This window comes from Mesocricetus auratus, unplaced genomic scaffold, assembly GCF_017639785.1.
Source record: "Mesocricetus auratus isolate SY011 unplaced genomic scaffold, BCM_Maur_2.0 Super-Scaffold_100003, whole genome shotgun sequence".
Taxonomy (NCBI): domain Eukaryota; kingdom Metazoa; phylum Chordata; class Mammalia; order Rodentia; family Cricetidae; genus Mesocricetus; species Mesocricetus auratus.
The window spans coordinates 67,005,730-67,018,646 of NW_024429188.1; positions in this window are offsets into that span (position 1 = coordinate 67,005,730).

The window sequence follows — 12,917 nt, forward strand, 5'->3', positions numbered from 1 at the left end:
GTGTGTGTATCCTTTCACTCATATCTGTGCATCTGTTGAAGGACTCACTACTTCAAAAATTTAGACTGACTTTTATAGGGGCATGTTTGCACATGCAGTAATGTAAAGGTACTGACTGGGTAGATTACAGTTGCTTTAATTTTAATTATGTAGGTGCAACTACATAATTTCTGATTAGCTATGTAAGCTGTAGCAAAAAGAACAAAATTGGGTCATTGGGTAGCTAAGGCTACATTTATTTGTGGCAGTAGCACTATGGATTTTTCGAGTTCTTAGTGACAAGTGCTTTGGGAATCTTTCTCTTGTTTTTCTCAAAGTGAAATATCTTATCTGAGGACATGCTTCTCAATATTAAGTATAACATGGTACCAAGTCAATTACGGCAGTATTGGGTTGTACATGCAGGTGCTTGGAAAACTATGGAGTCCTGATTTCAAGGTCTTATGAAACTACTAACACACATATATTCTGGAAGACACGTTCATTCTCACTGTCAAGTGGATGCAGATAATTTACAAAGCCTAGCTCAGGAACTTGGAGACATACTCCAGTATCTTAGGTCCCCAAAGCAGGGATGTAAGAGTGGCTCTGAGTCTAGGAAGTAGGATGCAACTCCCAAGTTTGCTCTGGGGAAGGAGGGGAATTCATTGCAATTGTACTCCTAAAACTAAAAGGGCCCAACAACAATTTGTGCAGTAATGACTCAGTATCCTGAGATTGTATGACATATCAATCAGTAGCATAGACTTCTGCCATCCCAGGTGTTACAACTGTAACAAAGACTCAAGACAAGCAGTGTCTGATTATGGTTCAGACTCTGTGCAGGGGAGGAATCACATTCCTTCTGTTCTACTTCTCAAAAATGTGAGATGCTAAAGCTACAAGGATGGCTCAGTGATTAAAAATACTTGCTGCTTTTGCAGAGGCCCTGGGTTCAATTCCCAGCACCCATATCAGGCAGCTCACCTATAACTCTAGTTCTGGGGGAATCAGATGCCTTCTTCCAGCTTCTGTGGATATTTGCAAGCATGTGGTGTGCGCACCCATGTACGTGCACACACACACACACACACACACACACACACACACACACACGAAAAGTAAATAAATCTTTAAAAACAAATGTAAGCTACTCAAGCAATTCAAAATCCAGGGATCCAGATCATTATCGAGAGAAAGGGTGTTAGATATATTTCTCTTCTTTGAGACACAAGAAATTGGATAAGATCAACCAGCACTGTAAGTGACATAGGCTCCATTTCGCTGGGAGGAAGTACACTGAAGCAGCTTAGATCACAGTGCAAAGATGTAGCAGTGGCTGGGATAAAGAATGGACCATCTCCACAGCAACTTGTTTACAATGAGGAGAAGATAACAATAGCTCATCATGCAGGTAGCATATAAGCAGGTAGATAAACAAAGGTAGCAAGTCTTCATGGATAAAAAGGCACAGTAATTACCTGGCTCCTAAATTTGGACAAATACACATCATGTCTTCAGTACCATCTTCAGTTTTCAAGGTGGCACATGCCGTCACAACTTGAGTCAAAAAATGTAAGTTCTGCCGGACGGTGGTGGCCCACGGCTTTAATCCCAGCACTTGGGAGGCAGAGGCAGGAGGATCTCTGTGAGTTCGAGGCTTAGCTGGACCGATAGCCTCCAAAACAATACAGAGAAACCCTGTCTCGTAAAAAACAAAAAAAATGTAAGTTCTTTCTTGGAGGTAGAGGGATAGAGTCATGTAGATTCCATGCACCTTCTTCAGCTTCTCTTAATGACACTCTGGTACCAACGACTATAGATGTCATAGAGATATTGTTAGAGATTCCCTATCAATCCCTTTTTCCTCACAAAGGGTTATCTCTTTTGGTTCTCAGCTTATCTTGACTTGGGACTGGGGGATGTATGTTGTTTCCTTTCCTTTGTTTGTTAGCAATCCTGAGTGTCTGTGCTCTAGAGAATTACTGCCATCCGTTTACATTTTTTAAGAATGTAATTATCTTACTGTTAATTATGTTGAATGATCATAAAGAATAAATTTTAGAAAAATTGTAGTTGACCATCCAACTGATTTCACTCCTAATTTATTTATCTTGGTGTACTGAATATCTTTACCAAGTGGAAATTGGATTCTACTTTTATCTTTTTTGCGTTTTCTTTACATGGCATAGACCCAAACTATAATTTTCTACTATAAATCACGATAACTGTTTTTTTGGCTTATAGAGAACATTACAAATGTAGATTGAAAAAAGATTCTGGGAAATAACCCATTCATCAAAACCGGTATCTATGTACCAAAGGGAATGCTAACCAACTTAGTACACACATTTTACACAACAGAAGGAACTAATCTATTCTACCAGCTTGGTCAACAGAAATGACTACAGAAAACTGGGTTTTCAACCTTGGTGTTAGCCCATTTGTTACAAAAGGGAGGGATAAACAGATGACAGCCAGAAATGCAAGTACAGGAAATAGGGGTAGGGGCACTTGTATTTTATGTCTTCTAAATACAAACTTTTAAAAGTAGCTTTGAAAAATACAATCTATATATGTCCTTTGAAATACCTCAAATCTCTCTTGTGTTTTATGCCATAGCCATTATAGAATGGAATGTTTGCTTTTCTTACAGTATTATAGTTTCTTACCATGTATTTTTCCTATCTTTCTTGAATTTTCATTTCATCTGTCTTTACTGGTACCAGATAATACAGGAGTAAGAAAAACAGATATGGTAATAATCTTAGTAGTTTCTGGATAAAATCCCTGGGTTTATTCACTATTTCCTTCCCAGAAGTGACTGTGATGCAGTATATGATCAAGAGAATACTACCAACAAGAGATTTCCTAGAGGAAGCAGGGGTATCATTGAAAACAAACAGTCATAAGGAATTATGAAAAAACTGTAGTGAATTATGAAAGTTTCAGCTACATATTCTAAATCTCTATGTATCTGCTAGTTCCATGAATGTGTATATTTGTTAAAAACTTATATAACCAAATACCTCTGATAACAGAAATTTGATATGTAAATTACACCTCAGTAAAGTGCATTTATAAAGAAAAATATAATTGAATTGAAGGAATATAAAGGAATTGTTTATTTTTCAAAACTGAAGGTGGATGGGACTGGAGAGATGGGTGAGAGTCTTAAGAATATTTGCTGCTCTTTACATGGACCAGAGTTGAGTTTCTAGCACCATGATGGATAGCTCATAAGTATCTCTAACTTCAGCTCCAAGGAATCTGCTACCCTCTTCTGACCTCCACAGGACCTCCACATATGTGTCATATATGAATGCAGAAATACACATGTACCCATAAATAAAAATAAACATCATGGAGAAGGAAGAATAGGGGAAGGGAGGTTGATAGTGGAATGGGACACAGGATGTGGCTTAAGGAGTGGCAACAAAGATTTACGTTTTGACCAGGTTGATAATTATAAGCACCCCACCTCCTGATACTTCCTTAAACCACCCAGGTTTTATGGTTTTCATATGCCAGTGCTTTCTCACTCAAAAACAAAAAAGTTAATGGAAGTCCATTATCATGATTACTTAAAGGCAACACACTGCAGAGAAGCACTGAAGCGCAAAGTTAAAAAACGCTGGACACAGAAGGACTTTGGTGATCAACTTGTCTGACAGTTTTATTTCACAAATGAGTACCCTGAGAACCAGAGAATACAGATTTCCCAGAATCACACAGTGTGTTGGTAGCTGCTGTAGGACTACACGTCCAGCTTCACTGTGTTGAATTCTCAAGGCATCTCAGGCAATAGAACTATACTTCTTTTTCACTAGAGGTCCTTCAGCTATTTGGTATTTCACAGCTGCCTGCGCAATTGTATAGTTAAACTGGTAGCACAATATTCACTTGGGTGCTTGGGGTAAGGAAGGTGCTTAAGGATTTAAGTAAAGCTTGTAAAGCTCGTGTCGCTGACAATGTCTGTTTTGTTAAATATAAATGACTAAATTTCTGTCATTTCTTCAGAGTGTCTTTGACTTCAAAGACCGTCTTGTTCCACAGGGGAACTCCATAAGGAGTTGAAGATAGACATAATTTGGAGGAATACTGCTTTGAACTTGAACTAATTATTAATGTTGCAAAATCTCCTGCTGATTACCCATAGTTGAAAACTTTTAACTTGGACTACATAGAAATTTGCAACTGTTATTAATACCTCAGAAGTCAGCAATGTATTTTCACAAAATATGTGACATGGTAATATTTATGTCAGCTAAGCTTATGGAAAAATGTGTTCAATTATCAAGCCTTCTATTATGATGTTGTCTGTCACTTGATGAGTTTACATTATGTTTTCAATTCCCTTAAGGATTTTTCTTCCAATTTGATTTTTTCCAAATATTTAAAAACAGTTCCACCAAAAAGGAATATAGGCCTCTGTTGACATTTCTTCAAAAAATGAAGCATAAAACTTGTCAGAAATTTAAATTTCAACAGAAGATTTCTTATGATTTATTTAAAATATGCTATAATTTAAATGTATATTTCACCATATGTACATATTTATTTTGCCTGCATATATATCTGTGCACCATTTTTATGCATGATGCCTGTGGAAAAAGTCATAGCCCTTGGAAATGGATTGTGAGCTTGCATGTGGGTGCTGGGGATCAAATCCAGGTCCTTTGTAAGAGCAGCAAACTGCTCTTAACCTCTGAGTCATCTTTACAGCCCATCTAATTCACTAACATTAAAAATAAATCATAATTAAGGAAATTACTATTAAAGATTATCTACTAAAATGGAATTTAAAAATAAGTAAAATAAAAGTAACAAATTTATAATGAGTACCATTGATCAATCAAAATATATACCCTAAACAATATTAATAACAAACAGCTATTAATTAAATAATTAAGAGTGCTTCAAATTTTTGCCCCTACTAATTAAATCTGATTGTATATCTCTATATACTAATTAAGTACTTTATTCTAGCAAACTCTTAATTCAAGACTAATGCAATGCTCCAAAGTGTCAGTCAGTCCTATTAAAGACATTCAAAATCTGGTCATAGTTATTTTTCTGGAAAATTTAATCCAATAGATTGTTTCTGACAGCATGCATGTAGAAATGTAGCATCTATTATTTTATATTATAGTCTCAATAACTAGCAGATCCATAGAAACTGGAGTCCTTTAAAATACCATGGACATCTATCTTTAAAACAGTCAAAATAAAATACTACAGGGAACAGATTACATGGTGAATTATTGGATCACAAAGGCCATTAGTGTTTTGTTGATTCTTTATCCTTTTGGAATATGGGCTAGTTCATTTAGCTAAGCCTTCAGTTGCTACCTCTTCCTATCTGCTGAATCTAAACATTTTGACATGTCAGTGGTTGTTATCAGAGTAGTTAAGCATCCCACGTGGCAAGTTCTGGAAATCTCTGGTATACTAATGTAATCACATCATCAAAATGTCTGTCCTTCCTGGTGAATTTTAATTATACCGCTAGTTTCTGATTTTAGCTCTATATAGTTTACGGATTATGGCTCTTTCATAAGGCACTAAATTCCAGATCCTCCAATTCCAACGAATCTGACCTCACTTGAAATAAAATCCTTACAAATGATTGAGTTAGCAATTGGTATTAATCCAGTATAGTTATCTTCATAAGGGAGAGTAATTTGGGGTACAAATACTGTCATGCCCAGTGGGAAGAAACTTTTATGAGACAGACACAGGGAGGGTATTATGTAGGATGGAAATATGGGAGAAGGTGGAACAAGTTCTCCATAACTGTCATCAAGAATCAAATAAACAATCCAAAAACAAAAACCTCTGTTGACACCTTGTATTTTTTTAATTTTAGCCTCCAGGGAGGTCAAGTAACAAGTTTCTTTTGTCTGAACCCAGTTTGGGGTTCTGTATTATGGAAACCTTAGGAAATTAATACATCACTTTTAGGGGCAAAAGATAACAAACAACTGATACACTGTGATTTCATATTTAGAAAAATGATTTTCTGTATAAACCAGAAGGATCTGGATATTCAATTAATTCCACAGAGGAAGAAAATTAATTTCCTGTTAACCAACTACCTAGGAATATGGGAACCATGTTTTCTATTCAAGCAATTTAACATGCCCATTCTTTGCAAATGTTTTGTAATTAATCTGGTTCTCATTTTACTTCTTACTTATTTTTATTCTACATGTATGAGTGTTTGCCTGAATATATGATATATATATATATATATATAAAACTGCAGAGCAGAAAAGTGTCTCATATCCTCTATTACTGGAGTTAAAAGTTGTTGTAAAAGTAGATCCTGGTTTAACTGTAGAGACATCTCTTGGGCCCCATAATCTACAACTTTCAAAAATTCATCTGTCTTAATTACCTTCGTTTTGCTGTGATAAGACATCAAAACCAAAGCTACTTATTGAGGGAAGAGTTAATTTAGAGCCTGCAGATTCAGAGGCTTAGTACCTGGGACCATTGTGGTAGGGAGCAGAGCAGCAGGCAGTCAGGCATGGTTCTGGGAAAATAACTGAGAGCTTACATCTTCTTCTGCAAGCACTAGGCAGAGAGAGTTCATTGGGAATAGGATGGGCTTTTAAAATCCCAAAGCCCACCTCCAGTGACACACCTTCTTCAGCAAGGTTACACTTCCTAATACTTCCTAAAGAGTTCTACCAACTCAGGAAAAAGCATTCAAATATGGGTGGCTACGGGGACCATCACATTCAAACCACCATAGCATCAATATGAAAATTTCCATGAACTTTTTGAGAAACCTTGTATTATCTAAGTAAACCATAAAGGATCTTGAAAAAAAACTGGCATGCAACAACACATATACTAACTCAACAAAAGCATGTTCAACTTTGCTTTCATTTATATGCTCAGTTTTGATATGAATGTCCATTCACCAGGACAGCATAGTTATTACCATGAAAGTATTAGTTTTTTTCTAAATAACTGAGCGTTTTAAATGCCATTTTCTGTTTTTTTCTAGCTTGAAGGTCTGAACACAAACCTTTCAATTTCTCCTTTGCTTTTCTCTTAGTAATCTGTTGCAAAGACCCCCCTTGTTACTGAAAAAAGAGAATAACTTCCTTTGACATAGTTTGCAAAATGAAATTAGATATTAAAAAACATGGCATGCTTGTCATATAAAATCCCATAATTATTATTTTGGAGTTTACAAATTCTTCTGTAAAATTTTGTCTATAAAAATGCAGAATTTGCATGATAATTAAGGCCTTCAATAGGTTTAAATTCTGAAAACCACATCGAATGATAGAGCTTCTGAGAGATTCCTGTTGATTTCAGTTGGGATTGCACATGTGGAATGATGGTGAGCAATCCGTACTTATTAGAGCTTCAGTTATGTCACTGTTAACTTTTACCCAGTAAGTTGGACTACTATCTGATCTTAGAAGAAATTGATGTTACATTTCGGTTCTGTTGAATGTCAGCTGGTAATATTTAAGAAGCAGGGAGACATTAAATCATTTTGTGGTCAAAAATGTATTTCCTATGATGTAGTTCATCATTTTTCCTTTCCTTTCACTAAAAAACAAAATGAAAGAGATTAGTGGTGTTTTCTTTAAGATTATTATCAGCAATGACTTAGGGACTTTAATGAAATAATCCTCAGAATATTAATTATTTGTGAAAATAGTGAAATATTTGGATGAGGTAACAAAATGTCAGCAAAATGGTAGCACTTCAAATAATTATACACCTCCTGTTTGAATTACCTCTCTGTCTGTCAAACCCACTTGCCTTTTATCCGCATGACATCCCTGTCACGAAAGCCAGTGAATCCCAGATCAAAGAAACTGTAAGAGAATGCCCTTCTGTCTTTTGGCTTTTTCTCCAAAGGTGTTTCTAGAAATCATCTATTATTTCTGCATTTGATTTATGATAGGAATAAATAAATAAATGTATTAATTCTAATTTTATTAATAAATTAATTAAATAAAATTGTACATTTCCAAGTGTAGGTCACATAGTCACATCGACAGTAATAAATATCTTTCTAACCTAAGGGCATTTAATTATAATTGTCATACTTTTATCCTACAATAAATAATGCAAAGAATTTGTGAAACCCAATTTGTCTCCCCACCCACCTCTTTATTTTCCTTGTACAACATAAACTACCCAGAAAATCTTTAAAGAAACCATGCTGATAAGCATATTAAGGAAAATGCAATTTAAATGTTACGTTTAGTATTTCATTAATGCATTTGTTTTAAATCGATATTGCAAGAAGTAGCATTGTTTAACTAATAGATTTGTTATTTCAAAGCAATATTAATGAAAATGGAGTAGTTTAAGACTGGTTGCTTTAAAGAATGGCACTCCAGAAGGAAAATGTCATCAAGAAAGAACTCGAATTTTCACTTTTACACTTTGAATTTCTAACTTGCAAGGCAGAGTATTAGTCTTCCAAATCATTTATGATAAGGAGTGCATTGAAAAAAATAATAGAGTGTATGCAAAATTTTGTCTCAGGGACAGTGAGAACTTTTCAACAGTATCTTGAAGAAATATGTCTCCCCACCAGAGCAGAAAACTGCTGTTATGTGTTGTGTATCGACCACAACAAAAACAATAAAAGCCTTTTCAGACCCCCCCAAAGAGCACTCTACAATCTTAACTCATAGGGAACATGACAGAAGACTTCATTATCATGTATAAGTATCAAACAAACTTTCTTTCCTTAACCCTCCAAGCATTTGGTAACCATACCTGCCATCAGTCCTTCAGGGTCAAGGGTAAACATACCTTAGACCAAGTCTGTTATTATTTAGATAAGACATCCTCTACTAAGACCACAACATCCTAGAGTAGCCAAGTCTTAGACATATAGGTCTCTTGATTTACTAAGGAGAGTTTTGTACTCTCTGATTTTGAGGCAAGATGAAGCTGATCCATCTTTATGGACCTGACAATTATCCAGACTACACTGTTTATTCTTGATTGAAATCTTGGGTCTCTATAGTCTTACAATCTGAATGAGCTTCTAAAGATGGCTCTTCTTCTGTTTTACATATAAATCCCATTTCGGGTTTTGAGTCTCAACTTCATGGAGGTATATTTTAAAATGATATTAAACGAATATTCTGGGCCTATTATTTGCTCACTCTGCATTTAACCCTGCCTTGTTTTCAGCAGGCCTCTACCCAGTGATCATAAATGATTATTCTCCACCTTATTAAGCGAGTTTTTCATATGATTCTGTTTAGCACTCTCTACCATCCCATCTTGTGACACAGGCTCTCACCTTAATATAAACATACTTAGCAGCAGCACAGTAAGTTCTTTCCAGGGTGCAAGCAGAGTGTATTAGTTTTGGTACAAGAGTCCATTTTTAATATATTTTGGAGCCTTTTTCTAGCATCTTATGAACATTAAAATGAAACAATGGTCTTTATACAGAAAGATTCTGTAACTATTATCTTTTGTCTCCCTTCTTTGGTGTATAGTGATTAATGAGAAGTTTAGCTATCTACCCAAACAGTCAGAACACCCAATGGTCACAAGTACAAGCTTTTTCTTCTAGATAGTATGTCTAAGCAAGTTGATCAAGAAAGGCCCTGCACTTTAAATGAGGTCGAGGCCTTACTGCTCTGACTTCAAAAGAAATATGGCTTTGTCTTTGCAAAACTGGGCATGTTATGTCTGTAGGTTAAGAATCAAATTCAAGAATTACTAGTGAATTCCACCATGACTTAGAACTACTTCACTTCCAGAAATCCTTTCAAATAAACAAGCTTAAAAATGTATTTGCCATGGTATGAAGGCTAAGTTCTGTTGTATTTTGTTTTAAAGCTTTGTGAGATGAAAGCCATGTCTCTTGTATATAACAATATTTAACCAGAATACAAAATTAGCCAACAGACTCAGGCTGCTGTAAGATTTTTACCAGCTGCACTTTTTTATCTTCAAATATTGCTCATAATATTTACTACAGTCCACGATATCTTCAACCACACAAAACAATGGAAATTTCTCCCTTTCTTTTCAAATCAGAAAAAACTAAATTATCAAGGAGCTTTCACAAGGAGAGCCCAATTGATAACCACGGACTAAGCAAGTGATCCATTGTGATATAGAGGATGATGACATGACAAATAGATTTAAGTCTTCTATCATCCTCCTGATTGCCTTCAATTTATGAGTTACTACATGGTTTTCAAGGGAAACAAAATGAGTAAAACTAATTACTATCTTCAAAGAGCACGCAACCTAAAAATGAAGTAATGTCTACCCGATACACATACATAACAGATCATTTAAATATCATTTTTCAAACACTTACCTAATATTTTGTATGTTTTAGGTGCTGTAGGTGCTATACTAAGTCATGACTGTATAATTAGGTAAATTTTAAAAATAAAAATGTATGCATAACAGAAGATAAGAACCTGTTTTGAGGTCAGACATTGGTGGAGCATGCCTTTAATCCCATCACTCCAGAGGCAGAGGCAGATGGATCTCTGTGAGTTTGAGGTCAGCTTAGTATACACAGCAAGTGCCAGGATGGGCTCCAAAGCTACAAAGAGAAACTCAGTCTCCAATAACCAAAAAGAAAAAAGAAAAAATCTGTTTAGGCTAGGTACTAATGGAAGTTTAAGATCAAAAAGGGGAAGAAGAGGAAGGAAGGGAAGAAAGAAGGAAGGGAAGGAGGGAGGGAGGGATTGAGGAAGGAAGGAAGGAAGCAAGGAAGGAAAGATGGTTGCTCTATAGAATCACAGATTGGTGATGACATCAGAGTTTAATTGTTTATAAAATGATAATAGTAAGGGGTGGGTAAAAGGATGATTACAATGTAATGCATTGTCACTGTTTGCCCTACTTAGATAATCTTTGGAGGACAGGATAAGAAGACTAAGATGCAGAACCAATGACTCAGGCACTAGGAGTCAGTGAGTAGCAGGGCATGCTGCAAACTCATTTTTAAGGAAGTTAGGACTGCCTTCATACACCCTCTCCCATGGTTCCTTTGGCTCAGGTGACTGACTCTACTGCATTTTCCTTTTCTCATCGGTGTCTCTAGGTCAAGTGTCTTCATCAGCTTTCTCTGGGTGCAGAGGCAGACTTGGCTGAGGAAGGAAGTGCCTGCCTCCAATGCTCACACAAACTGGCATGGGTACTTTCAGCTTGGGTAGGCTGGCTGGCAGTTTCTCCTACAACATGTTGTGACAATAGGGTCCCACCACTAAGTGGAAACATCTCCACTAAAAGGCTACGTCAACTGGGTCACAAGAAATATCTAGGTTAGAGAAGAATAGTGGAAAAGATAGAAATTACCCTTTGCCAAGGTCATAATAAGGTTCTTCTGACTTGGGGTAGTTCCTCCCCCAACCACTTTTTAAATTAAAAGTTAGAATTACCCTCGTGGTTCTCTGAAAGTTGGACAGATGCAGAGCCTGGAGTGATTACATCTTTTCCAACACGTTCTAATGTAACTTCAAGAGCAAAGTGGACAAAGAAATGTTAGTTACAGATCAGCCAAGAAACATCAAGGAAAACTAAAGCTAAAACAACTAGCGTGTATGTGTTTACTCTATAGAAGGCCAAGGTGTGAGAACTGTTGGAGAGAGAAATTCACATGTATAAAAACAACCCCAAACAACCAGAGGCACTATCAGGAGTAAGAAAATAGTGTCTGATTAAAAATTATGGTAGGAATAGATCTTTCAGGAGCAAGGGACCACAATCCTGAGTTAACACAATCCAGTTCTCCCAAATGTGGCTTACTTATAAGAGAGAGAAGAGAAAAGAGAAATCAACGTTGTGTCTTAGGGATCAGAAAGGTTTTATTTGGTTTGATAGTCAAAGAAAGGTCACCAATTTTTAAAGGAGGTGAAGGAATGGACCACATTTCACTTGGGAAAGATTAATCTAGAATGGCTTCCATCCTAATATTGTCTCTCTATTTTTGTGGTCTGTTATTCATTTCCAGACTGCAGCTACATGGACCTTAGATTGACTATGTGGTAGTAGGAATGGTGTGTTGCGGGGAGGCACTTAAATTTATAAAGTCATAACTCATGCCTTTAATCCCAGCACTCGGGAGGCAGAGACAGACAAAGGTCTGTGAGTTCGAGGCCAGCCTGGTGGTCTACAGAGGATAACCAGGGCTACACAGAGAAAGCTTGTCCTAAAAACCAAAACAACAACAACAAACATCATCTTCAGAAAAAGTGGGATACAGTAAGGAAAACAGATTTATTTAATGTTGGTCACACTAGGAAAAGACTCCAAATTTCTCTCTGCCTTTTCAGAAGCAGACTTGAAGTTTTACAGTAAACATGAAACACAAGCCTTGAAATATGCCTATGCTTCTATCAGAGCTGTGTTGTTCCTTCCCTGGAGGCAAGCTCTACCTCTGTGTGGCTCTAGGGATCCAGTCTTTCCCTTTCTCCAATACAGAACTCCTGGGAAAATTTTAGTTCTTAGGGGGGCACTGTTTCAATAGTCTAATAGTCAGCACATCCACTCTCCTATGAGGCTAGATATGGGAGAACTTGTACTGTTTTGCTAATGAAGACTACTGCTAATGGGATAGAGTCATTTGGTAGAAGAGATAGTTTTCAACATTTCCTCCTTGACTTTCCCAAAAGAATGATTGGCAACTGCATTGTTCAAAGCTCCAACGAGGGGAAGGCATTGTGTAAAACCATCCAGGGAGAGAGTAGGAGAAAAGTCGATTATGTGAGAAACCTACTAGGCTTCACAGACTCCAATTTTAAGAAAAGGTCCCCATCTTAGAGCATCTAGTATTCAGGGAGTAAAACCAGGGCCAGGAATGTGCTGTGGCAACAGAAATTTGAGAAAGCACCCTAGATGCAGCCAATCAGAAGACAGGGCAATAAGTCCTAGATGTACTATGGGCATCCTGTCTGCAGCTAATGGTT